General features: G+C 41.8%; 1 long non-coding RNA gene across 2 annotated transcripts in view; it reads right to left on the bottom strand.

The window, feature by feature from the left end:
* The window catches only part of LOC148007339 (uncharacterized), an 84,462-nt gene that overhangs the window by 34,801 nt on the left and 21,782 nt on the right, over positions 1-27,879 (bottom strand). Inside the window, exon 3 of one of the 2 annotated variants that reach the window (XR_015650893.1) lies at positions 27,097-27,406. The exons of the other annotated variant lie outside the window; for it this stretch is intronic. This is a non-coding gene — a long non-coding RNA (uncharacterized LOC148007339). Of the gene's footprint in view, positions 1-27,096; positions 27,407-27,879 lie in introns of those variants that run through there. 2 annotated transcript variants of the gene reach the window in all.

The raw sequence follows: 27,879 nt of genomic DNA, 5'->3' as shown, positions 1-27,879 counted from the left end.
ATATAAAGTTGAGTATTGCTCTTTCAAGGTCTGTAAACAATTGTGTTGGGGGTTTTGATGGGAATTGTGCTGAATCTGTAGATTGCTTTTGGTAGGCCAACCATTTCTATTATGTTAATCCTATCTATGGACATCCTCCGATGTTTCCATCTTCTGGTATCTTCTTTACCTTCTTTCTTCAAAGATTTGAAGTTCTTGTCATACTGATCTTTAGACTTGCTTAGTTAGAGTTATACCAAGAAATTTTATATGTGGCTATTGTGAAGTGTACTATTTCCTTAATTGCTTTCTCAGCCTGCTTATCATTTGTATATAAGAGAGCTACTGATTCTGTTACATTAATTTTGTTTCTAGATACTTTGATGAAGGTGTTTGTCAGCAGTAGAGGTTCCCTTATAAAATTTGTGGGGTCAGTTATGTATATTGTTCTATCATCTGTTAATAGTGATACTTTGACTTCTTCCTTTCCAATTAGTATCCCCTTTATTTCCTTTAGCTGTCTTGTTTCTCTAGCTAAAACCTCAAAAGCCATTTTAAATAGATATGGAGAGAGTGAACAACCTTGTCTTGTTTCTGATTTTAGTGGAATTGCTTTATATTCCTCTCCATTTAATTTCATGTTACCCATTGGCTTACAGTATTTTTGCCTGTATTGTGCTGTGGTTTGTGCCTGTATCCCTGATATTTCCAAGACTTTTCTACCAATAAGAATGGCTAAGATCAAAAGACTCATCTCATACTGGCAAGGATGTGAAAAAAGGTGAAACACAACTCCATTGCTTGTGGGAGTGCAATCTTGTAAAGCAACTTTGGAAATCAATTTGTCAATTTCTCAAAAAATGGAAATGGATTCACCTGTAGACCCAGCTATAGCACTCCTGGGTATTTACCAAAAGAAGCTCTAACATACAGCAAAGATACCTGCTCAACTATGTTCATAGAGGCTTTATTCATAAGAGCCAGAAACTGAGAGCAACCTAAATATTCCCCAACCAAAGAATGGATAAAAAAATGTCTTACATTTCTTACACAATGGAGTATTACTCAGTCATTAAAAATGACATTAAATTGACAAGCAAATAGATAGAACTAGAAAAGGTAATTCTAAGTGAGGTAATGCAGACACAGAAAGAGAAACATGGTATGTATTCACATATTCTGGATTTTAGTCATAAAGTACAGGATAACCATGCTACAAAACACAGAAACAATAAAGCTAAATAACAAGGAGGGATGCTTCAATCTCACTGAAGGGGAAATAGATTTGACAGGAGTGTTGGATGGAGGGAGGAGACTGGATGAGGAAGGGGGAGGGATGGGAACAGGAAGGATGAAGTGGGAAGATGTAGGGAGAGAGTACTAAGAGAGTCTATTGGATTGGGTCAGGAGTATCTTTGAGATGATGTAGAAACCCAGGACAAAGTAAATTCCCAGAAATCTATGAGGGTTAAGATAAGCTAAGACTCTACCAATGGCGACTATTGAGCCTGAATTGGCCATCTCCTGTAACTAGGCAACATTTCCAATGGAGGGTTTAGGACACCAACCCAGCCACAAATTCTTAGACCCACAATATGTCCTGCCTACAACATATGCAGGGGTAAAAGATAAAGCAGAATTTGAGTGAAGGGCCAACCAATGACTGGCTAAGCTAGCTTGAGATCCATACTATTGAGAGGAAGCTTCCCCTGACACTATTAATAATATTCTGCTAGACTTGCAGACAGGAGGCTAGCATAACTGTTATTAGAGAGGCTTCACCCAGCAACTGATAGAAACTGATTCAGAGATTCACAGCAAAACATTAAGTGAAGCTTGGAGAATCCTGTGGAAGAGGTGGAGGAAGGATTGAAGGAGGAAAGGGGTCAAGGGCACCACAAGAAAGCCTATAGAATCAACTAACATGGACCCATCAGGCTTATAGAATCTGAACTGCCAACCAGATAGCATGCATGGGATGGAACTAGGCCCTATGCACATATGTAACATTTGTGCAGCTGTGTCTTCATGTGGTACTCTTAAGGAGCAGGGCTGTCTCTTGACTATACTGCCTACCTTTGGACTCCTTTTCCCTAACTGCCCTACCAGTCTATTCTAAATAGAATGTACCTAGTCTTACTGCAACTTGATGTACCAAGGCTAATTGAAATTCATGGGAAGCCCCTCCTTTTCTGAGAAGGGGAGGAGAGATGGATGGAGAAAAGGGAAGAGAGGATGGGAGAGACTAGTGTGATCAGGACATAAAGTAAATAAACAATTTAATTTAAAAATAATAGAATATGGTTTTCCTGGTTGTCTTTTCAGACCATCTGTGGGTGAAGTATTTATGTGTGTGTGTGTGTATGTGTGTGTGTGTGTGTGTGTTGTGTGTGTGTTTATGTATGTGTGTGTACAAATATATACACATTATACATACATATTTTAGCATATACTATATTTCACAGAAAAGCCATCCAATATTCACCTTTCTGAATCTAGTTTATTTTGCTTGTCATGATGACACCCAGTTTCATTCATAATACTTCAAACTGTAATTTTGTTATTGTTTTTAGAGCTGACTAATACTCCACCATATGCATCACATTTTCTATCTATTTGTATGTTGATAGACACCTAGTCCTATTTCGTTGCTTGGCAATTGTACAGAATGCTGCACAGAACCCGAGTATACAAAGGCACCTATAGAATGCTCACTTAGAATCCTAAGGAATACCATTTCTGGGATATATAAATTCTAGATGCAGGTGTTTGAAGATCCTCCACACAGTTGCTGCACAAATTTATATTTCTACCAGAATTTAATAAGTGCCCCTAAGCCACTAGCACTTGTGTTTGTTTCATATCCATTCTGACTTGGACAAGGTGGTATCTCAAAAAAAAATTTTGATTTGCATTTCTTGAAACAATCAGTTATAGATTCCTGAAACACACTCTTAGATACCACTATACTGAACATATACCACAAATGACCTGAGATTACAGAAAGGATAAGTGAGACCAAGGAAAGAAAGGGCATTTCATCAAGGTCACACCATGACTAGGACTCCTGATCCAAGGGTGTCCACAAAACTCTGAATTCTGAAGTTCACGCTATACCAGACAGCTCAAGATTAGTGGATGATTTTCCTGGGTGTCTTTTCAGGGTATCAGTTGCTCAGAGGAGGGTCTCTGTAACCAGAACTCATTCCTAGGTGTCTTGAACAGTTCCCACCCAAACAGAGCCTCAGGTAGGGCTCAGATGGTGTCATCAGTTGTGGTTAGCATTCCACTGAAGTACTTGGCTTCATTTTCTTCTGTGATCACCTCAGCAGGTTTTGAAATCACTTTGTTGTTAGATGGGTTATGGATTTCCGGTTAATCAACTCAGAGTAGACAAATACCAACTTCTCAGGGTTCCAGCAAAAGTCCCACGACTGAGGGTCTGTCTCATCTTGAGTCATATGCCAGACTCAGAGCCAATCTCTTCATTCTGATTGGCATCTCCCATGTCAAGTGACTAAGGTGGAGTATTGGGATGTAAGTGTGTGTGTTTGTGTGTGTGTGTGTGTGTGTGTGTGTGTGTGTGTGTGTGTGTGCCTGTGTTTGTGTCTGTGTCTGTGTATATAACAAAGTTTTCAGACAAAGAAAGGGCAGTTTGATTCCACTGAGGATGATTCCTAGGATGAGCATATATCTGATAGGCTGTCCATTATGAGAAGCTTCTAAGGTAAGGGAAGCCTGAGGCCGTCCAGCCTATATAGTTCCTTATTTTAGTAAATATGAGATGGGGATTCATTATGCCATCAAGTTTTCAGGGAAGTGTCTCCAGGGACCTGGAAAGGGCTAGAATGGAAAGGAAAGGGGAAAAGCAGCACAGAGTGACAGCTAGAGTGAAGGCTGATGGTCCTCCGTGGCCTTTGCTAAACTGATTTCTGATCCCTGAGTTGTGCTTGGTGACTGCTAGAGACTCCACTCTCTGGAACATTGCCTTGGGCTGACAGTTCTCACCTTCTGGGTGTTGGCTCATAGCCAAGAAAGGACTGACTGAAGGGAGTATAGAAGGCAATTAGAGAATTCTCTTTGCCTCCACAGGGGGCCCTGTAGGATCTGCCTGAGGCCAGACTTCAGACACTGGCAGAAGCTACACCTTTGCCTGGCATCCCAACTTCCTGCATAAAAGGTTTACACAAGAAATGCCTTTCTGCCTTACATGGACCTGGCTGTTGGGGGATGCAATTTCAGGGTACAGGTTCTAGATTTCTCTTGACTCTGTGCTATTCGGTGGTGTTAAACGTTTTGTCCCATCTCAGAGCCAAGGAGCATTGTATATTTATGATGACCATTGGTTAGAGATCACCCAGCAGAACCAAATGTCTGGGTTCCATAACAAGCACTCCTAGCTATCTATACAACTCTGGAAGTCCAAGGAATATTTCTGACCATCGTTGCAAAGGAGTCCATGAAATAGTAGATAGCCAACTGAACTACTACAGATTATCTAAGCATCACTAACATTGTCTCCAGAGGAAGAGAAATCAAACCAGAGAACTCTGTGGATCAAGATTTCTAAATAGCTCCCTGTTTAACTGTTAGCAGCCATACAAGTGCTGTGATTATCTGACAACAGGCTGTGGTTTATCAATTTGTTACTACTTATATAACCAGAAGTGTAGAATTCAGTACTTATAAAAATCCTTGTAATGAAATATTTCTCCTTTATGGAGGCTGTGTTTGTATAGATGAGCATTAATTTAAACTTTTTGACCTCATTTGCATTCTAAAATTATGGCACTGTAATTTTCGTCTCCCCAATGCGTTCACTCTTAATTAATCTTAACCACTCTCGAGCTTTTCTGGTTTCTATTATCACCATTTAAAGTTGTGAAGACTGTTTAATGGATTTAAATCGCATATTCAAATTAGTTTCTTTTTCCAAAGTTATAATGACTTGAAATTTTTATTTGATTTGGGCCCCAAAGTATTACCTGAAAAGTCATTTGATTGTTTTACAATTTAAATCATCTGTGTGCAATAAAATTCATTAACCTTATTTACATGTGTGTGAAAATTATGACACGCCAACCAATTAAGGTTTTCAAGTTGTGCAGGTTTGCAGCCGGTCGCTCTGGCTGCTGCTGGCATCCTTCCTTCCAATAGGACCGTTGCAGCAATCTGTCTTCCATCTCTGTTGGTAGTTCATACTAAACTGTAGCCATGGCGTTGTCTGCTTAGACTATGGTATAATGGTGAAACTTTTCCCTTCAGGGTCCAGGGGAGCAGTCTCCCTCTGTACCTCAACACAGCTATAGTGTAGAGACCCTTGCGGGGACCCTGAAACTGCCGATTGGGAAAGTATCAGAAATGGAGGGAGCCCTTGGTGAGCAGAGTCTTGAGTGAATGTGTGCTCTAGGAATGGGACCACAGAATGGTTGGCCAAACCTGGCCTTTCTCCATGTGCTGTGTCAAATGCACACACCCTGTGGTTCTAGGTTGCAAAAGGTGTGTTTGTCCTTTCCTCACTCCCCATCCATCCCTAGTCAGGGTGAAAAGTTCCACTGTGGGAGTGACTCCCCTTTTTTATGCCCCACCCCACAGAAGCAAAAGTAGACCCCTCTCTTCATGGATACACAGCTGGAAAGCCTTTCTTCAGCAAACCTTTGTGGGAAGAGATGATAGTCAATGTAGTGTAGACATGGCAGTCAAAATGCCTGGTACTTGGGCTGGAGAGATGGCTCAGCCGTTAAAGGCTAGGCTCACAACCAAAATGCCTGGTACTAGCTGTGAGCTGACTTTTAGGCTTCCCAACTCGCTATGAGATACTCCAGGTTCCTGTGTCCTGTCCCCTTGACGTGGCCTCCTCATGCTGCCCTATTCCTGTAAAGCATGGGAATGACATGGGAACATAGATACCATATATCCTAGTTTGCTTCTTTATTGTTATGATAAAACACTGACCAAAAGCAACTTGGTAAAGGTTTGTATTGGTTTATAGTTTGTAGTTCCTCAAAAAGGGAAGTCAGAGACGGAACCCAAGGAAGAAACTGATTCAACACCTATTCAGGAACACTGCTAAGTGACTTGCTCCTTATGTCTCTCTCAGTCTGCTTTCTTATGTAACCCTGAACCACCAGCATAGGAGTGTCAGTATTCACAGTGTGCTAGGCCCTCCCACCTCAAATATCAATCAAGAAAACACCTCAGAGACTTGCCTATAGAGTCTGATAGAGACTCTTTTTTCCAATGAGGGTCCCTCTTCCCAGGTGATTCTAGCTTGGGTTCTCTCAAGTTGACAGAAAAAAAATCTAACCAGCAAACTCTTGCAGTGAAATCTACCCTGTCACTGGCTTCCCACTGGAGCCCATATTTGCAAAATTGCTCTCTGGGACCAACATGGCAGACATTCCCTAGTCTTGCTATCTAGCCTCAGGACCTTCCCAGATCTCTGTACTTATCCTATTTCACTTGCTCTTAAGCTCAAAGTACTGAACCTGGGGATGGACTATTCTCCCTTCTCTTCTTTAGCAAGACGTCTCACATACCATTCTGATCTCTTGTGGACTAGGCCTTGTGCAGCTCACACCGAGGTCCCCATAGCGGTCACCTATCTCTTGCTTCATTAATGTTCAACTTGCTGTTGTTATATGTCACCAAACTCTTAAAGGCTCAAAAAAGGTAGGCATCAGGTGGCTCTTTGCCTGTTCTTGTAAACTGCCTGTGTGAGTCAGTGCTTGTCCATATCAGTGTGTGTTAGATTAGTAGCAAGCAAGCTTGACAGGGAACATTCTTTTCTGCCATGTCCTTCTGGAGTATTCATATTCCTCAAGATAACATACCAAGGTAGTCAGTAGAGGCCCATTTCCCTAGCTACCTACCTCTAGCCATCCCTGAAGATCTGTGGGCTCCAGAGATGGGAGCCAGGAAATATGGCTAGCTATATAATCCAGATTAGCCTGGAAGTTATAATCCTCCTGCCGTAGCTTTCTGGGATTGCAGTGTGCTCCATTAGCTCCTCCAACACACACTTGGTCACAGAAAGGAGTAAAGAAACTATGGATAGCACAATACATAGTTCATACCTCGGGCTCTGCTTTTCTGTTTTTAGCTCTCTGGAAAGTGAATTGTGTCATGAATAGACAGGGGATAGATGGATCGCTGATCTGGGAGCTTTGTCTTAAATGTCAGGCTCCTCTGGAGGTCAGACATATCCATTGAAATAAGAAGGCTGGATGGGAATCTCCCTTATCCCAGGCATTCCTGTAAACAACCTGTCTCACTAGCTCACCAATGGACTTAAGCAGATTTGAAGCTGAGGTAAGCAGCTTCGTAACCACCACATAGTTCCACTTATCTTAAGCATGGGTGTTCCTGCCTCCATTAACTTAAGTCCTAGGTGATTCTAGATTTTGTCAGGCTCATGAAGGGTGGAGCTTTCACACTGAAACTGCCTTTTTCTTTAACTTTAATCTTTCTCTGGCCCCAAACTCCAGTCTAGTGGATGGTGCCACCCATATGCCAATCTTCTCAGGAAATGCCTTCACAGACCACACCAAGTATGCTTTGCTAAACCCAAGTACCTTCAGACATAGTCAATTGATGATCAACCATCCCAGGGAATGTTTCCTCATAGCAGACAAACTTAGGAAACTACTATTGTTTAGAGACTTTCTACAACTGTTCACAGGGTTTTTCTTCAGAAGGTACACAGCAGCCTGAAGAGGAGTGCAGGCAATACGTCAAGGTGCCTGTCCAGTCCTGGCTCTGTCTGGGCTGACTACATATCCTTGCCCTGTTCCTGTCCTTTTCTTATATTTGTCCTTTTGTGAAATGAGCTTGTCTTTACTGGGTAATAGCAGATGGCATGCTGCAGCTGGTAAGCTCTTTTTACTCTTCCAGGGTCTCAGACCAATACCCAGTCCATAATGGTCCAAGAAGGTCTGGTTAGTGCATTCCCTAATCCACTGTTGGATTGCATGAGTGAAAGCTGAAGGCTTTTTAGTTACAGCCCTAAGGCATAATGAATTTAGTTCTGCTGTGGTCTAGACTCTCTATCTTTATTGCTAGGGAACTCAGAGAAGCTCTATTTCCTAGAGCTTGTACTGCACCACCATTCCCTCACCTTCCCTCTTTGATTGCATAGCTGAGAGCAGGGAGAAATACTCATTCTGTTCTGCACTGTACCCAGCATATGAGAATCTACACTGGCTCATTGACACTGACACAGCGGTGACCCTTTTGTACCTTCACTGCCATTACCTCTCTGCTGATACCTCAAGGCCCTGTTCCTTTTGTAGTTTGCTCTTCCCATGTGTGACAGAGCAGAAATTATGATTCCAAACGCTCACTGGCATTTCCACGTCTTCATTAGTCTTGAAAATACACTCACTTGACATACAACACAAAAGGAGCCTGATGGCTGAACAGTGAAGATTCTGACTTCACAGTCCAGTGCAAGGACCTCAGATCCATGCAAACTCATCTTTGAGTGATTTAAACATCTGCAGAGTACCCGTTCAGTATCCTTGAAATAATTATCCGTGTTTGTGTGGTTGAATAGTGGCCCCCATTTCTGTCCACCAAGAACCAACAAATGTGATTTGATTAGAAAATGGGTCTTCGAATGTGTGGTGGTGAGGTTAGCATGAGGTTACAGAGGGCTTAGAATGGATCTAAGTTCAGTGATGTCACAGTGTGTGAAGACAGACACAGAGACTACAGAGATATTGCTGCATGGTAAAGAATCCTTAGGTATCTCAGAGAGTCCGAAGAGGGGGAACAGATTCTTCCTATGACTGTAACAAACCTGGCCTGCAGACTGAGAACAGAGTGCTGTTTGAAGCCACTGGTCTGTGACAATTTGTCATAGCTGCCTGAGGATGTTAGCACAAACATACCAACCTTTTATTGATCTTGCATAAATCTTCCTGAGGTGGGGAGCCTCATGCCATCATTGTCGCCAGAGCATTCCTTCTTCCTTGCTCTGTTGAGGAATTATTTGATAGCATGGGAAGGCCCTAAGGCTTGTAATAGCTTAAACAATGCAATTTATTTTTCTGGGCAAGGTGGGATATCAAGAGAGGGTGTTGTAACATGGCCAAGGCTGGCTACAAACTCGCCATCCTCTTGGCTCAGTCTCCCTAGTGCTAGGATTACACACAGCTCTAACTTAACTTTATATTATGATAATGAATATAAAAGCAAGGTATTCTAAAGGTTTCTAAAAACAAAGAAGCTCCTGGGTATATTGCCCATGATCCCCACACTAGTGAACATCTCATCTGTGCTAAATCTCATCTTCTTGTCCTCACACTAATGTGTATTCACACTAGTGTATATTTACAAGTTGGAGGAAGTAGAGGATTCTAGTTCTCCTTTTATTTTTAATCAAAGAAGAATAAAGTCCTCAGCAATTCCTCAAGGACCCTTGTCCAGAGCTTAAGCACATGTTCTTGCCTTCATGAGTAGAAAGGCATGTAAAGAAATTCATGGCTGATAGCTTCTCTTGTGGGAGGCAGAATGTTGAAGGGTAAAGGAAAGGGATTATTTGGAGGAGGAAAGAGTCTCTGGCTTCATGGCCACCATGCCTACCTAGAAGTTGCCATGCTTTCTCTAGGAATTCTTTCCAAAGACCACATTGTGCTCTACTTCTTAAGAACCAATCTGTGTTAGGCTCTGCTGTGCTCCTGAAGAACTAGACAGTATCACTTAATCGTACTCAGAGACAGGCGAAGTCATGATGTCTCTCTAAATAAATGTTCCCAAAGAGACTCACATCCTTATCTCTAGAACCTGCCATGTGTTCTCTAAGAAAGCAAAAATAAGTCTGTAGTATGGCTGAGACTTGAGACAGGAGATTATCTACTAAGTCCAACAATTAAAAACATCCTGGGCCAGAGGCAGAGACAGAGATGGGAAGAGGGACAAAACAACTAGAGCTGGAATCGCCATCTACTTCCAGAAGCTGGAAATATAGGCAGCCTCTAGAATCTAAACTAGAGAAGGAACCAGATCTGGTCTGGAGCACTCAAGCTGGCACATTCCATAGGCCCTTTGATTTTAGCCCCTGGGAGTCATTTAGAACTTCCAGCTTTTAGAACTATGTAAGATGAATGTATATTGCTCCAATCCATTAAACTTGTAGCAATCCCTTAACATTGCAGCATCAGTTGAAAACTAGCCCAGCCCTGGAATCATGTATTATGTGTCCCAGTATCTCAACAAAGGCCAGAAAAGTTCTTTTACTCATTCCTACAAGGCTTTCACTGAAGCTCTCAGTGTGTCCATGACAGAAGCATAGATTGGCTTGTCTTACCTCACATGCTATATAAAAGAGCATGTATAAAAGAGCAAAACATCCCAGGTCCCCATTAACTTACCCACTAGCCTCTTGGTGGACTCTGAGCCTGGGGTATGTGATTTTGCTCGCAAGGTGCTCACTCAGGTCCAGGTCTCTGCTGATAGACTGGCTCCCACTCCTTCAACCTTCAGAGTAAGAACTACTGATCAATGTGCTCCAATTTTATCTAGCCACTTCCCCCATATTCAAACATTTCCTCCTGGAGAAGGAAAGGGGAGGGAGGCTCTTAAACCTCAGAAAACTGCAAGATTTACAAGTCTCGAGGTTTTATAAAAGAGGCAAACAATGGCTAGCAAAAGGGAGACTCAGTGGAGTTGTCAACAAGTTGGGCAGATAGCTATAGGGATGCAGCTTTCATGAATGGTCAGCAAAGATGTGATAGGTCACTTTCACGATTCATTGCCTTTGTGTTACCCCTGTTTCTTCTTATGTAAATCCAATACACTTATTGGTTAGCCATACTAGATGTGAGTAGCATTGTCTTTTTTTTCAGGTGCCCTAGCTGGGGCAAAGAGACATTTGTGATACCTTCCTAGTCAAAGTCTTGCGACTCCCACAGGACTGGACTGTGATCATAGGGCCCCAGAAGTATGGTCTCCAGTAACTTAAAAGAAACAGAAATGGATGGCACAACCAGGCCTATAGGCTTTGGCTTCCCTGTAAGGAGTAGTGCCAAGCAGGAAGAAGAGTTTTGTTGAACTAGGCTGAAACCTAAGCACAAATAGGAAAGGACTGACTTCTCTACTATCCTATACAGAACTTGTCCCACACCAGAGGCTCAAGTTTTAGCCTGGTAGCTGTGATGCTGAGTCTAAAGACAGTTAGTGGGCTTCCTAAGTCAGTAGGAGATAGATATTGGCTTCCTGTATGAGACTGACCATATAGCAGGGAAACAGTGTGATTTACTGGTTGCAGACCTGACTACAACTGCTCTTTCACAGTCTACAATCCCAAATAATTGGAGCTTTTGAGTTTAGAAGAAACTGCTACTTCACATCCTCATTGCCTCAGGATAGAGCCAGTCCTCTAGAGAACTGAATCCTCCTCCTCCTCCTCCTCCTCCTCCTCCTTCTTCTTCTTCTTCTTCCTCCTCCCTCACTCCTCTCCCCCCTCCTCCTTCTTCTTCTTGTGACTATGCTGGCTAGTTTTATGTCAACTTGACACAAGATAGAGTTACCTGAAAGGAGGGAACCCCAATTGACAATATGCTTCCATAAGCTCCAGCTGTAGGAAATTTTTTTAATTATCAATTGATGTGGGTGGATCCAGTCCCCTGTGGGTGGCACCATCCATGGACTGTAAGAAACAGGCTCAGCCAGCTTTATAGAGAAAGCCAGTAAGCAGCACTCCTGCATGTCCTCTGCATCAAGCTCTGCCTTCAGAGTCCAGCCCTGCTTGAGTTCCATTCTCACTTCTTCCAGTGATTGGCTATGAGGTAGAAGTGTAAACCAAATAAGCCCTTTCCTCCTTCACTTGTTTTTTGATCACAGTGATTTCAATGTGAACAAAGGATGTAGCAATAATAACCCTAAGTACCCAGACTCTTCTTCACTTTGACCCTCATCATTTCTGAAAATAACTGATTTCATCGACTGCTTTGTGGTACCTCTGCTTTCTTGTCACCCAAAATGATGGTGAACCCTGAGTCCTTCCTATTTATATGATAACTCTCTAGCTTCAGGCTCTATAGTCAAGTTCTGGGACCATGCATGACCCAAACTGACAGCAGAGAGGAGCTTTCTTCCACTGCTATGTGCCACTTCTGCTTCCTTATAGCCCAAAGTGATGATGTGTCCTGAGTCTTTCCTATGTACATCATAACTCTCTAGCTTCAGGTACCATAGTCAAGTGCTGCAGCCCTCCATGACCCATGCTGATAGCAGAGAGGAAATTGTCTCAGACCACTTGCCTGAAAGGCCTGTATTATCCACTGACCCAGTAGCTCTTTGCCAGCAGATCATCACAAGCATGGTTGCTGGTGGATAGTATTAGATTCTGGACAATGAGTTTTTTTCAGAGTTGTAATTCTTGGCACATATCCACTGCTAAGTGTGCCCACTAATGTCCTGATAGGAATGAAGGCGAAATAGGAAGAGAATGGGTGATTCTCACACAGGCTAATTGGAGGACTGGAAAGATTGTCTGTGCAGCTATTAGGTACATTTAAAATAAAATAAATTTTTTAAAAAGCAGTTTGGGCTAAGCAATGATTGCCATTAAAACACCCACTCTACCTTACTCAGCCAGTGACATCATCTCCCCCTCTTCCCTCAAAAGTCCAAACAGTATAGTTTATCTTTAATGTTTAGCTAAAGCCTCAGGTGTGATCATTGTTACAGAGTATACCTAGCATGCTGTCAGTGGCCTAGGGACAGTGAGGGATCACTGTGATATGCAGCCTCTAACTCCTCTCAACCTCAAAGGACTTATTCCCAAACTACTAAAAGAAGTATCAGAAGATGACAGACAACCCTTCACTGTTCTCTGAGAATTCTCTTGGTTGAAGAGCACCTTACCAAGTTGACTGACCTCTTTCAGAATAGCCCTTACGCCACAGTTAATCGGACAGAAGGTAAAGGCTCCAGATTCTTACTCCAATGTAGAGCGTCTCTGGTGGTCTGAATCCCAAACTAAACCTTCTTTTGTCTAACCCTGCTCTTTTCACCCCAAAGAACACCTCCTAGCAAACACCTTCCTAACCTTCTCTACTTCTTTAAGTTTCTACTTGAGGAACTTTAAACTGTGACAATTTTTCCAAGGTTTATGCTGAGATTTAGCATCAAAGAATAACAACTGTACTCAACTGAGGACAGTGCTATTACAATGTTTCCAGACAAAGAAGGGTCTATAGACTTTGTTCTTGAGTTGTGGTCCTTGTCTGACTCATATGTAGAACCTTCCAGAATGCCCTCAGGAAGATGGCTTGGGCAAGGCATTGTGAGAAGGTTTGGCTACTCATGTCCCTGGCTGGAGGACAACTTACTGTCTCAGAGAGAAACAGGGTTGTGCAATGATTCTAACACCATTGTTTTCCAAGGGCAATGGAAGAGGGTAGCCACTCTTCTTCCTGTAGTATTCTGGGGCTCTGCTCTCTCCCACAGGATGATGTGGGGCCAAATGATAGCCTTCCAGATGACTAATCCAAATGCTCGAGATAGATGGAAAACCACACACTCGGAGTGCCAGGATCCAGGCTCTGGTAGGTGAGGCACCAAGGACATGGGTTGCTTTGTTGGGAGAATGTTGGCCTCTCTGCTCAGCACAAATAATTAAACTTATTCCTACAAACCCATGGCTCTCACTTTCCAACCCCCACCCCTCAAAAGAGGAGAAGAGAAAATAGGACAGAAGAGAAAAAAGATTAAAAGAAAGAAAAGGTAATAAAGATCCAGTACAAATTCTATTCACTTTGCATAATTTGCAAAATTGCACTAAGGGCCACCAAGGGCCTTTGTTATTTTTATGTGACACCAATAAAAAAACTACTTGGCACTCCCTCCTGGGCCACTCCTGCAAGCTCATAGTCACTCATCTTTTTTGCATAGAGAAGCATCTTTCCAGAACTTCATTCCATTAAAATAAACACAACCCTCAAAACTGCTCCCAGAAGGACTTGTCTTTAATCCACAGTCTGTGCCTTCTCATGACACCTGTAGCATCTTTTGATGTTTTGTGTCTATTAAGGCCATTGGAGGAGACTATATTGGGAATAAATGTTAACTGAGTATGGCCTTTCAGTGTTTTGTTTGTTTGTTTGTTTGTTTTAATAAACTCCCAGCATAAGTTCAGCAGTACACTGTGAAATTTGGATACAGGATTGTCAGAGTTTTGGAATCTTTAACAAAAGAAGCACTTGGAAATCTGTTTTGGGCCTTAGAGACGCTGGTACCATTTTTTCTGGGAGTGGCAATTATCTCGAAAACATCATTAGGTTCAGTTCTTTAGAGAAACAGAACCAAGGGGAGAGATACTTGAGGTAGAGAAGACAGAATCAGAGGCAGAAGATAGAGATAGGTTGAAACAGTGGAGATATACTTAAAAATAAAGATAGACAGATGAGAAAAGATATATAGAGAGGAGACAGATACGGAAAAGAGAGTTAGATAGAGAGGGAGATAGTCTGTGGTACTGGACGCTGAGAAATTCAAAACCTATACTGAGCAAGTTGAAGACCCACGAGACTAAAGGTATTGCTCTAGTTTGAAATCAAATGCCTGAGAAACAAGAGAGCAAAGGAAGAAAGTCCTAGTCTAGAGTCAAGTCTAGAGGCAAGAGAAGATCACTGTGGTATCTAGAAGATGGCCAGGCAAAGAGAAAGCCCAATCTTTGTACTTTTCTTTTTTTTTCCTCCTATCAGCAGGGTTGGGGCAAGAAGATTGGCTGGGTCCACACTTATTTCAGTTTCCCAATTCTAATGACCAGTCCTGTTATATAGCAATTTCCTTCCAAGCTCCAGAAGACTCAGGAGGCTCTGTAAGAGTCAGGAATTAATCAACTCAGAAGTCTCTGAAAATCCCTGAAGCTGACCAGATAGACAAGGCTCCTCCTTCTTCAAGCATTAACATCTTTGATAGTGTGGACCCACTGAGCAGCCAGAAAGAAATAATCTCTGACCTACTGAGATTTCAGTAAATTGTGCAATAATTTCCAGGCTTCCAGGGGTTATAAACTGTAGTAGACTAATGCTGAGTGATCTTTGGGTGATGTGAGTAGTTCCTGTTGCTATATCTAACCACTCACCCTCATTCTTATAACTAGACCTGTTTTATTCATTTGTTCACAAAATTGGCCTTTTGTGGTATCATTGTTTTGGACTGTTATTAGTGCCCTATTTAGAGTGAATAGATTTTGTGTCAGGTCTCCCCAGAAATAGTGACTTACAACAGCTAATGAAGAAGCATCCCCAGACACAATATGTCTAGTAATGTTTATCTGGGTATCTTTGGCCCCCCACATTATGCTCAAACTGACATGCAAGATTAATCATTGTAGAAAGGACACCAAAAACCAAAGGACATATGTCAAAGATCTTATACTCTTTTTTCAGGCTTTGGGATTACCAAGTTACCAGGATGATGATGGGAAAGACACTTCATGATTCTGCTGGGCTTAAAGAATTGGAGGGCACCCATAAATATCAAGCTTAAACCTCCCTCTTGTCCAGTTAGTGGTTCTGGCTAGTATGTGATTTCCAAATTCACTGCCTTGCAAATGACATGTGACACCTGGGGGCTGTCTGCTAAGAAAGCTGAAAAGAAAGAGCTTTATTTGAAAGCTGAGTTCAAGTCTAACACAGGAAGAAATAAAGATATTTGTCTGATAGAAAGACTACTAACAAGAATAATCTATACTATATAATAATCTAGAAATTCTTATATGTTCTGCACAGTCAATTTTGATTCTGCTAAAGGAAGAAAACTATGATGTTCCTTTCCCATGAAGAGAAATTATCATAGCTCCATGTCATTAAGGGTTTGATATCTATCACACAGCTCTGCCAGTCTCTAGGAAAGAGCTCTGAAGTCCATAATTCTGAGATGAACATATGCCATGGAGCCTATCTATTTGGTCTACAGAAGAGAGCGAGGTAATGAGGAGATAAGGATGTGGCTCTCAAGAATTGTATTTGGGTATGTGAGTCAGACACACTCTGTGACAGTATCCCTGTTTAAAGGTCTCATTCCTTTGTTCTTCCCTACAAAACCAAAGGATGGAGTGCTGAAGACAGCCCTCACCTATCCCTTTTAGCCTTCCATTTTATCTTCTAGCCATAGCCATTTCTAGTATTGCTTCAGGAAAGATGAAAGAGGTCAGGGAGCCCAGGGAAGCTTCTCTTGGCAGCAGTTGACCTGCTTTGCAGCTTCTTCTCTAGGAAGCATGATCTTTGAGTTTGGGTGACCTTGAAGACAAACGCTGCCTCTTGGTTGTTCCATTGCTGATAAACCCAAAACTGAAAAGTTTAGCATGAGTCTTCATGCTAAACTTTGGGTTAATCCATACAAATAAAAAAATACTATTGGTTATAGTTTTAATCAGGGATACAATGCAGCTACAGTTTTGGTAGTTACCTTAATTTCCTAAAACCGCAGCAATGAATTAATATATTTTATGACTTTAAAAACAAGCATATGTTTTCTTTTCACTTTGAAGACAAGTAGTGTAAAATTCATTTCACTGGTGTCCGTGCAAAAACCACAGCTTTCATTTCATTTAAACTGGAGACAATGAGTGACCAGGGCCCAGACATAGATTTAGGTCACCTCAAATTCTATGTTCCAATGTGGCAGTAGTTTTGTGATGTTAACAAAACAGAGATAAGTCATAAGTCAAGGTGCTTTTCAAATACATTGGTGGAAACACTAGGTAGGCGGTTCCGGCACAGTGGAAAAATCTCAGTATAGGACACCAATGTGATATGACATCACGCTCAGCTCTTTGGTGAAGAGTAGTATGTTGTTAATACATTTCCACAGTTTCTTTTTAATCTGTTTATCAGAACTTCAGGTTTTGTTTTACCTGCTAGACACAGGATGTTAGGTTTGACAGAAGCGGGCAACAATGCTTCTTTAGGGGACTAAATATAACCCAAGACAATTTGTAATTAGTCTCTAGACTTGCTACATTCTATCCTCTGTTTATCATTGCAGTGCTAATCAAGCCAGCTCAGACCCAGCTTTCCAGGAATTATCATTTAGTCTGGGTAATAGTAGTGTTGTGCTTCCTATCTCTCTCCAAGGTACAAAGAAGAATAAGTTTCTCCAGATAAAATTCTCCAGATGTTTGAACTGCATACATTGGTTCATAGCCCCCTCCTCCACAGCCCTTTCTCAGTTGTATTACCACCATGGCTTTTGTAGTCTAATTTGTTTCTGCTGCCCTCTTCCAAGGACAAATATGGACCCTCATACTCAAGTGATCCTTCTGCCTTAGCCTTTAGCTCACTAATTCATTTTTAAGAATGCCTTCTCTTTACTTAATCTAACATGATCAAATAGATGAATAATTAAACTAGTACAGGTGTAACCATGGTTGGTTTTGGTTTGTGGGAAGGGTCACGTTTTCCCTTATCTGTTTGATTTTTAAATGGATGGCTCTTCTCTTTGTGCCATCCTGGGTAGAAGGAGAAGAAATTCAGGAAGTGACACCCTTTCAGTGGGAAGACCCAGTATTCCCTGTTTCCAATCAGATCCTGGTATGATATGGCATTTGTTTTGCAGTTGTAGAGATTTGCTTCACTTGGGTACTCCATCGCTACAAGTGTTCAGCATGTTCTTAAGCAAATGTGTTAAAAAGCCCCACTAAAACATCTCACTGCCTGCTTATGCAGATAGGGACAATGAGGGTAGGAAAACAGGCAGTGTTGATTGACACAGAACTGGGTCCAAGCAAGAACTCCAGTGTCTCTGACCCCAATTCAGTTCTGGAAGAGCTCCTAGCTGCTCAGTTACTAGACTTCTCCTTGTAGATCCTGGGGTACCTAATCCCCATTACCATTGGTGACCATGTGTTAACAGCAACTATCTCCTAGTGGAGCTAAGATGTTACCTGTGGCTTAAAGACTAAGACCAATCTATGTCAGTGCCGCCATTAAGCACTTTCTCTGGAAGGGGCACCATTTTATACACCTTCTAAAAGTTAAAACTGTCCTTATGGTGTCCTTGATGACAAATCTGTAGGGGGACAGAGTGAGACCTGGAAAGGATTCTGAATGAATGACTAAGCAGGTGATAAGACACCAGGGCCTTCCCAGTCTGTGGACTATGAGGTTAGAATCTGGCATTGCTGTGCTGCAAATGGCAGTAGATATGACAATACCCAGTTCACAAGGCATCTGCGTCCTCTTCTTACTTCTTAATCTGGTCCACATCATCTGTGCTTACTATATCTTAGCTCAGTCTGGCAGGCATGACCAATTATGCAGGAAGGTGACATTCTGTGACCTTACAGGGAAACTAGCTAGCTGGGGAAGATGATGTAGACGTGCCATCTTCACTGAGAGCTAGGATAGGTAGGGCAGTGACAGCAGCAACATCTCCTGAGATGCAGTTGGGTCTTACGAAGCTTTGAATGCTGCTGCTGCTGGAAATCTACTTATTGGATTTAAATGAAAGTCAAGACTCAACAATTGTAAGGTCTAATCCAAGAAGAGTGATTGTGACTCAACTTTAGCTGTAGGTCACTAATGCTCCAGAATTGTAACTATAGTTGTCACCACCTCCAGCATAGCTGACTGGCTTCCAGTGTCTACATAGAGACTTTGACTGAACTCTGGAGAGCAGTGGAATGTGGGGATTGATGGGCAGCCTAGATTATGAGGTGCCAGTAAGCATCTGCCTATCATTGGATCAGCCAAAATAAAATATTTGACATACACAACGTAGGTCAAGGAATCATTTACTGAGTTCATTATTAAAAGTATAGGATGTAATGCTCCATCAATAGATATCTTTCAGGTGGACCAATGAACTAGTCTAAATTACACCTGCTTGTGACAGCCTCCAAACTTTGTGTTTTATTTCTCTTAGAAACCGATGAGAAAAAAATACTTGTATCTATGGTGCACTGGTGTGCTGTCTGTCTGCACTGTGGATGGAATGGCAGTCATCAAGTGGTAAAAATCTGTCTGGAAATGGCTGGGTTAGGGATGCCATGCTTCTGATAGAACAGGCCCTCTCCCCATGCCTGCACAATATTGGAGTACCAGAAAGACACAGCATCCTGAGAAGATGCCTAGTTTGCAGATGGGATTGCTTCAAAAGAGAAGAAAGACACAAAACACGGTCTTTCTGCTCAATGCAAATCAATGATCTTACCAATGCATACTTTGACCCTGATCTAAATGACATTACAATCCAGTGAACATTTTTGCCATGTTTCTCCTGTGTGTGCTCCTGGTATAATATAGAAAGAATTAGCAATCCCAATATATAGACAAGGTTGTTGAGACTTACAAGCATTGTGTCCAGCAGAAATAGAACCAAAGCCCAAGAGACCCTCACTCCTATCTTTGCCCAGGAGTGAGCTGGCTCTGTAGCGACAACTGAGGTCATTGAGGTGTATCTATGCCTTTAAGTAACAGTCTCAGGGAAGACTCAGAAGGCAGACTTTGAGAAAGATAGGATTCCATTTGTGGCCCATTGTGGTTTGAATAAGATATCCCCCACAAATGTGAATATTTGAACATTTAGTTCCCCATTCGTAGCTCTCTGTTTAGGGAAGTTTAGGAGGTGTGGCTTTCTGGAGACAGAGTGTCACTGGGATGGGCTTTGAGTATATATAGTCTCATCCCACATCCAGTTACCTCTCTGAGATTCACACTTGCAATTTATCATGTGAGCACTTAGTTTCCCTCTTCTGCTACCACACCTGCTTCTTGCTGCCATGTGTCCTCACTGTGATGGGCTCACCCCTTTAGAACCAGAAGCACAAATAAACTTTTCACTCCACAAGTCGCCTTGGTCACAGAAGGCCAGTACTTTTATCAAGAAAAGTACCTACTACAGACTCACAAAGTGGTGGCTTGGATGAAATGGTTACATAAATTAATGAAAAAATAGCAATCTCAGATTGCATGCTAGGAACACTGAAATTGTAGCTCCCTAGTTTTTTTTTTTTTTTTCTTTTTATTTTTTTTTTTTATTTTTTTTTTTTTATTAACTTGAGTATTTCTTATATACATTTCGAGTGTTATTCCCTTTCCCGGTTTCCGGGCAAACATCCCCCTCCCCCCTCCCCTTCCTTATTGGTGTTCCCCTCCCAACCCTCCCCCCATTGCCGCCCTCCCCCCATAGACTAGTTCACTGTGGGTTCAGTCTTAGCAGGACCCAGGGCTTCCCCTTCCACTGGTGCTCTTACTAGGATATTCATTGCTACCTATGGGGTCAGAGTCCAGGGTCAGTCCATGTATAGTCTTTAGGTAGTGGCTTAGTCCCTGGAAGCTCTGGTTGCTTGGCATTGTTGTACTTTTGGGGTCTCGAGCCCCTTCAAGCTCTTCCAGTTCTTTCTCTGATTCCTTCAATAGGGGACCTATTCTCAGTTCAGTGGTTTGCTGCTGGCATTCGCCTCTATATTTGCTGTATTCTGGCTGTGTCTCTCAGGAGCGATCTACATCCGGCTCCTGTCGGTCTGCACTTCTTTGCTTCATCCATCTTGTCTAATTGGGTGGCTGTATATGTATGGGCCACATGTGGGGCAGGCTCTGAATGGGTGTTCCTTCAGTCTCTGTTTTAATCTTTGCCTCTCCCTTCCCTGCCAAGGGTATTCTTTTTCCTCATTTAAAGAAGGAGTGAAGCATTCACATTTTGATCATCCGTCTTGAGTTTCGTTTGTTCTAGGGATCTAGGGTAATTCAAGCATTTGGGCTAATAGCCACTTATCAATGAGTGCATACCATGTATGTCTTTCTGTGATTGGGTTAGCTCACTCAGGATGATATTTTCCAGTTCCAACCATTTGCCTACGAATTTCATAAACTCGTTGTTTTTGATAGCTGAGTAATATTCCATTGTGTAGATGTACCACATTTTCTGTATCCATTCCTCTGTTGAAGGGCATCTGGGTTCTTTCCAGCTTCTGGCTATTATAAATAAGGCTGCGATGAACATAGTGGAGCACGTGTCTCTTTTATATGTTGAGGCATCTTTTGGGTATATGCCCAAGAGAGGTATAGCTGGATCATCAGGCAGTTCAATGTCCAATTTTCTGAGGAACCTCCAGACTGATTTCCAGAATGGTTTTACCAGTCTGCAATCCCACCAACAATGGAGGAGTGTTCCTCTTTCTCCACATCCTCGCCAGCATCTGCTGTCACCTGAGTTTTTGATCTTAGCCAATCGCACTGGTGTGAGGTGAAATCTCAGGGTTGTTTTGATTTGCATTTCCCTTATGACTAAAGATGTTGAACATTTCTTTAGGTGTTTCTCAGCCATTCGGCATTCCTCAGCTGTGAATTCTTTGTTTAGCTCTGAACCCCATTTTTTAATAGGGTTATTTGTTTCCCTGCGGTCTAACTTCTTGAGTTCTTTGTATATTTTGGAAATAAGGCCTCTATCTGTTGTAGGATTGGTAAAGATCTTTTCCCAATCTGTTGGTTGCCGTTTTGTCCTAACCACAGTGTCCTTTGCCTTACAGAAGCTTTGCAGTTTTATGAGATCCCATTTGTCGATTCTTGATCTTAGAGCATAAGCCATTGGTGTTTTGTTCAGGAAATTTTTTCCAGTGCCCATGTGTTCCAGATGCTTCCCTAGTTTTTCTTCTATTAGTTTGAGTGTGTCTGGTTTGATGTGGAGGTCCTTGATCCACTTGGACTTAAGCTTTGTACAGGGTGATAAGGATGGATCGATCTGCATTCTTCTACATGTTGCCCTCCAGTTGAACCAGCACCATTTGCTGAAAATACTATCTTTTTTCCATTGGATGGTTTTGGCTCCTTTGTCAAAAATCAAGTGACCATAGGTGTGTGGGTTCATTTCTGGGTCTTCAATTCTATTCCATTGGTCTATCTGTCTGTCTCTGTACCAATACCATGCAGTTTTTATCACTATTGCTCTGTAATACTGCTTGAGTTCAGGGATAGTGATTCCCCCTGAAGTCCTTTTATTGTTGAGGATAGCTTTAGCTATCCTGGGTTTTTTGTTATTCCAGATGAATTTGCAAATTGTTCTGTCTAACTCTTTGAAGAATTGGATTGGTATTTTGATGGGGATTGCATTGAATCTGTAGATTGCTTTTGGTAAGATGGCCATTTTTACCATATTAATCCTGCCAATCCATGAGCATGGGAGATCTTTCCATCTTCTGAGGTCTTCTTCAATTTCTTTCCTCAGTGTCTTGAAGTTCTTATTGTACAGATCTTTTACTTGCTTGGTTAAAGTCACACCGAGGTACTTTATATTATTTGGGTCTATTATGAAGGGTGTCGTTTCCCTAATTTCTTTCTCGGCTTGTTTCTCTTTTGTATAGAGGAAGGCAACTGATTTATTTGAGTTAATTTTATACCCAGCCACTTTGCTGAAGTTGTTTATCAGCTTTAGTAGTTCTCTGGTGGAACTTTTGGGATCACTTAAATATACTATCATGTCATCTGCAAATAGTGATATTTTGACCTCTTCTTTTCCAATCTGTATCCCTTTGATCTCCTTTTGTTGTCTGATTGCTCTGGCTAGAACTTCAAGAACTATATTGAATAAGTAGGGAGAGAGTGGGCAGCCTTGTCTAGTCCCTGATTTTAGTGGGATTGCTTCAAGTTTCTCTCCATTTAGTTTAATGTTAGCAACTGGTTTGCTGTATATGGCTTTTACTATGTTTAGGTATGGGCCTTGAATTCCTATTCTTTCCAGGACTTTTATCATGAAGGGGTGTTGAATTTTGTCAAATGCTTTCTCAGCATCTAATGAAATGATCATGTGGTTCTGTTCTTTCAGTTTGTTTATATAATGGATCACGTTGATGGTTTTCCGTATATTAAACCATCCCTGCATGCCTGGGATGAAGCCTACTTGATCATGGTGGATGATTGTTTTGATGTGCTCTTGAATTCGGTTTGCCAGAATTTTATTGAGTATTTTTGCGTCGATATTCATAAGGGAAATTGGTCTGAAGTTCTCTTTCTTTGTTGTGTCTTTGTGTGGTTTAGGTATAAGAGTAATTGTGGCTTCATAGAAGGAATTCGGTAGGGCTCCATCTGTTTCAATTTTGTGGAATAGTTTGGATAATATTGGTATGAGGTCTTCTATGAAGGTTTGATAGAATTCTGCACTAAACCCGTCTGGACCTGGGCTCTTTTTGGTTGGGAGACCTTTAATGACTGCTTCTATTTCCTTAGGAGTTATGGGGTTGTTTAACTGGTTTATCTGTTCCTGATTTAACTTCGATACCTGGTATCTGTCTAGGAAATTGTCCATTTCCTGAAGATTTTCAAATTTTGTTGAATATAGGTTTTTATAGTAAGATCTGATGATTTTTTGAATTTCCTCCGAATCTGTAGTTATGTCTCCCTTTTCATTTCTGATTTTGTTAATTTGGACACACTCTCTGTGTCCTCTCGTTAGTCTGGCTAAGGGTTTATCTATCTTGTTGATTTTCTCAAAGAACCAACTTTTGGTTCTGTTGATTCTTTCTATGGTCCTTTTTGTTTCTACTTGGTTGATTTCAGCTCTGAGTTTGATTATTTCCTGCCTTCTACTCCTCCTGGGTGTATTTGCTTCTTTTTGTTCTAGAGCTTTTAGGTGTGCTGTCAAGCTGCTGACATATGCTCTTTCCTGTTTCTTTCTGCAGGCACTCAGCGCTATGAGTTTTCCTCTTAGCACAGCTTTCATTGTGTCCCATAAGTTTGGGTATGTTGTACCTTCATTTTCATTAAATTCTAAAAAGTTTTTAATTTCTTTCTTTATTTCTTCCTTGACCAGGTTATCATTGAGTAGAGCATTGTTCAATTTCCACGTATATGTGGGCATTCTTCCCTTATTGTTATTGAAGACCAGTTTTAGGCCGTGGTGGTCCGATAGCACGCATGGGATTATTTCTATCTTTCTGTACCTGTTGAGGCCCGTTTTTTGACCAATTATATGGTCAATTTTGGAGAAAGTACCATGAGGAGCTGAGAAGAAGGTATATCCTTTTGCTTTAGGATAGAATGTTCTATAAATATCCGTTAAGTCCATTTGGCTCATGACTTCTCTTAGTCTGTCTACATCACTGTTTAATTTCTGTTTCCATGATCTGTCCATTGATGAGAGTGGGGTGTTGAAATCTCCCACTATTATTGTGTGAGGTGCAATGTGTGTTTTGAGCTTTAGTAAGGTTTCTTTTACATATGTAGGTGCCCTTGTATTTGGGGCATAGATATTTAGGATTGAGAGTTCATCTTGGTTGATTTTTCCTTTGATGAATATGAAGTGTCCTTCCTTATCTTTTTTGATGACTTTTAGTTGGAAATTGATTTTATTTGATATTAGAATGGCTACTCCAGCTTGCTTCTTCTGACCATTTGCTTGGAAAGTTGTTTTCCAGCCTTTCACTCTGAGGTAGTGTCTGTCTTTGTCTCTGAGGTGTGTTTCCTGTAGGCAGCAGAATGCAGGGTCCTCGTTGCGTATCCAGTTTGTTAATCTATGTCTTTTTATTGGGGAGTTGAGGCCATTGATATTGAGAGATATTAAGGAATAGTGATTATTGCTTCCCGTTATATTCATATTTGATGTGAGGTTATGTTTGTGTGCTTTCATTCTCTTTGTTTTGTTGCCAAGACGATTAGTTTCTTGCTTCTTCTAGGGTATAGCTTGCCTCCTTATGTTGGGCTTTACCATTTATTATCCTTTGTAGTGCTGGATTTGTAGAAAGATATTGTGTAAATTTGGTTTTGTCATGGAATATCTTGGTTTCTCCATCAATGTTAATTGAGACTTTTGCTGGATACAGTAATCTGGGCTGGCATTTGTGTTCTCTTAGGGTCTGTATAACATCAGTCCAGGATCTTCTGGCCTTCATAGTTTCTGGCGAGAAGTCTGGTGTGATTCTGATAGGTCTCCCTTTATATGTTACTTGACCTTTTTCCCTTACTGCTTTTAATATTCTTTCTTTATTTTGTGCGTTTGGTGTTTTGACAATTATGTGACGGGAGGTGTTTCTTTTCTGGTCCAATCTATTTGGAGTTCTGTAGGCTTCCTGTATGTCTATGGGTATCTCTTTTTTTAGGTTAGGGAAGTTTTCTTCTATGATTTTGTTGAAGATATTTACTGGTCCTTTGAGCTGGGAGTCTTCACTCTCTTCTATACCTATTATCCTTAGGTTTGATCTTCTCATTGAGTCCTGGATTTCCTGTATGTTTTGGACCAGTAGCTTTTTCCGCTTTACATTATCTTTGACAGTTGAGTCAATGATTTCTATGGAATCTTCTGCTCCTGAGATTCTCTCTTCCATCTCTTGTATTCTGTTGGTGAAGCTTGTATCTACAGCTCCTTGTCTCTTCTTTTGGTTTTCTATATCCAGGGTTGTTTCCATGTGTTCTTTCTTGATTGCTTCTATTTCCATTTTTAATTCCTTCAACTGTTTGATTGTGTTTTCCTGGAATTCTTTCAGGGATTTTTGCGATTCCTCTCTGTAGGCTTTTACTTGTTTATTAATGTTTTCCTGTGCTTCCCTAAGTGTGTTCAGGTCTTTCCTGAAGTCCTCCAGCATCATGATCAAATATGATTTTGAAACTAGATCTTGCTTTTCTGGTGTGTTTGGATATTCCATGTTTGTTTTGGTGGGAGAATTGGGCTCCGATGATGGCATGTAGTCTTGGTTTCTGTTGCTTGGGTTCCTGCGCTTGCCTCTCGCCATCAGATTATCTCTAGTGTTACTTTGTTCTGCTATTTATGACAGTGGCTAGACTGTCCTATAAGCCTGTGTGTCAGGAGTGCTGTAGACCTGTTTTCCTCTCTTTCAGTCAGTTATGGGGACAGAGTGTTCTGCTTTCGGGCATGTAGTTTTTCCTCTCTACAGGTCTTCAGCTGTTCCTGTGGGCCTGTGTCTTGAGTTCACCAGGCAGCTTTCTTGCAGCAGAAAATTTGGTCTTACCTGTGGTCCTGAGGCTCAAGTTTGCTCTTGGGGTGCTGCCCACGGGTTCTCTGCAGCGGCAGCAACCAGGAAGACCTGTGCCGCCCCTTCCGGGAGCTTCAGTGCACCAGGGTTCCAGATGGTCTTTGGCTTTTTCCTCTGGCGTCCGAGATGTGTGTGCAGGGAGCAGTCTCTTCTGGTTTCCCAGGCCTGTCTGCCTCTCTGAAGGTTTAGCTCTCCCTCCCACGGGATTTGGGTGCAGAGAACTGTTTATCCGGTCTGTTTCCTTCAGGGTCCGGCGGTGTCTTCGGAAGGGGTCCTGCCGCTCCTGGGCCCTCCCCCACGGGAGCCCAGAGGCCTTATACAGTTTCCTCTTGGGCCAGGGATGTGGGCAGGGGTGAGCAGTGTTGGTGGTCTCTTCCGCTCTGCAGCCTCAGGAGTGCCCACCTGACCAGGCGGTTGGGTCTCTCTCTCACCGGGTCTGGGAGCAGAGAGCTGCTGCCAGCTCCCTAGTTTTATTCATAAGAAGCCACTCATCAGCCTACGGCCATCATAAAAGCCATATAGGCACTGTGGTGGTTTGAATGACAGTGGTTCTCTCATGAGCTCATATATTTAAATATTTGTTCTCCAGAAGCTGTAACTGTTTGAAAAGAATTAAAAGGTAAGCCCTGATTGGATGGAGAAGGTATGTCACTGGACAGGACGTTAGTGTTTCAATAACCAAATGACATTCTCTAACTTCTGTCTCTAACTTACACTTGTATAATAGATATTAACTCTCAGCTACTGCACCAGCACCATGCCTGCATGCTTCCTCATTCCAGGGTCCTCATCATGATGGGATCAGAATCTAACCATTTGGAACTGTGAGCCCAGAATTAAACTTTTTTTTATAAGTTGCTATGGTTATGAAGTTCTGGCACAGCAATGGGAAAGTAACTATGAAAGGCACACTTTGGATATCAAATAGATAACTAGTTTATTTTGAGCATAAATATGCCCACAATGTTGCACAGGACATACTTATTAAAACAGCGATTCAGCAGTTAAGAGAATGTGCTGCTCTTGCAAAAGACCTTAGTTTGGTTCCCAGCACCCAGGCCAGGCGACTTGCAGTTGTCTGTAGCTCCAGATCTCGTGATCTGATGCCTCTGATCTTCATTAGTACCTGCAGTCACCTGCACACACGACTGCCACCCAACACAGACAGACACAAACACTACTTTAAAAATACACCAAAGTTTATAAAAATTAATTGTACATAAGAAGTTTATATTTAAATAGTCTTGAATGTTTTCTTCTGGTATAAGGCAAGTTGTGGCATTTGAACAGCTGATTTCTTTCAATTAACCAGATTCATTTCCACTACCTACTACCTCACATTCCGAATCTTCCTCACCAGGGCCAGGCAAATTATCCTGTTATCCATTTACACATTGAGTTCTGTGTGGCTAGGTGGTTGGTATGAGGCTTCCAGGTTGTTTAGACTGAGACCAGGATGCTCGAAGTCAAGAAGATTAAGAGGAAAGGCTCCTGGTAAGAATTCAAAGCACCTTATCTTGGACCACATGGTTTGCATACCTACATTCATGTCTAAAATGTAGCCACAGTACTCCTGGCTTCTGCTTGTTAAGTGGTCAACTCACTAGGCAGAGAGTGTTAGGTAGGGATAGGGTAGAGACACAAATCTCTTCACAGTTCCTGTCTTAAAACTATATGGCTTTTGCAGCTGAAGAGATGACTCAACAGTTAAGAGCACTAAGCTATTCTTATAGAGGATCTGAATTCAGTACACAACACCCACATCCATACCCGGGAGCTCACAATCAAATGCAAATCCAGCTCTAAGGGATCTGATACCCTCTTTCTGCCAAGTATACAAGTGTACTTGTACACACACACACACACACACACACACACACACACACACACACAAATTAAAAATAAACAACAAAAACATTACCTTAGCTACACCTCTCAGAATCTGACATGCATGCCCCAAATTC

The sequence above is a fragment of the Rattus norvegicus genome, chromosome 1 (genome assembly GCF_021556685.1).
Source record: "Rattus norvegicus strain SHRSP/BbbUtx chromosome 1, alternate assembly SHRSP_T2T, whole genome shotgun sequence".
In the NCBI taxonomy this organism is placed as follows: Eukaryota; Metazoa; Chordata; class Mammalia; order Rodentia; family Muridae; genus Rattus; species Rattus norvegicus.
This window is presented reverse-complemented; position numbering and strand designations above follow the sequence as displayed.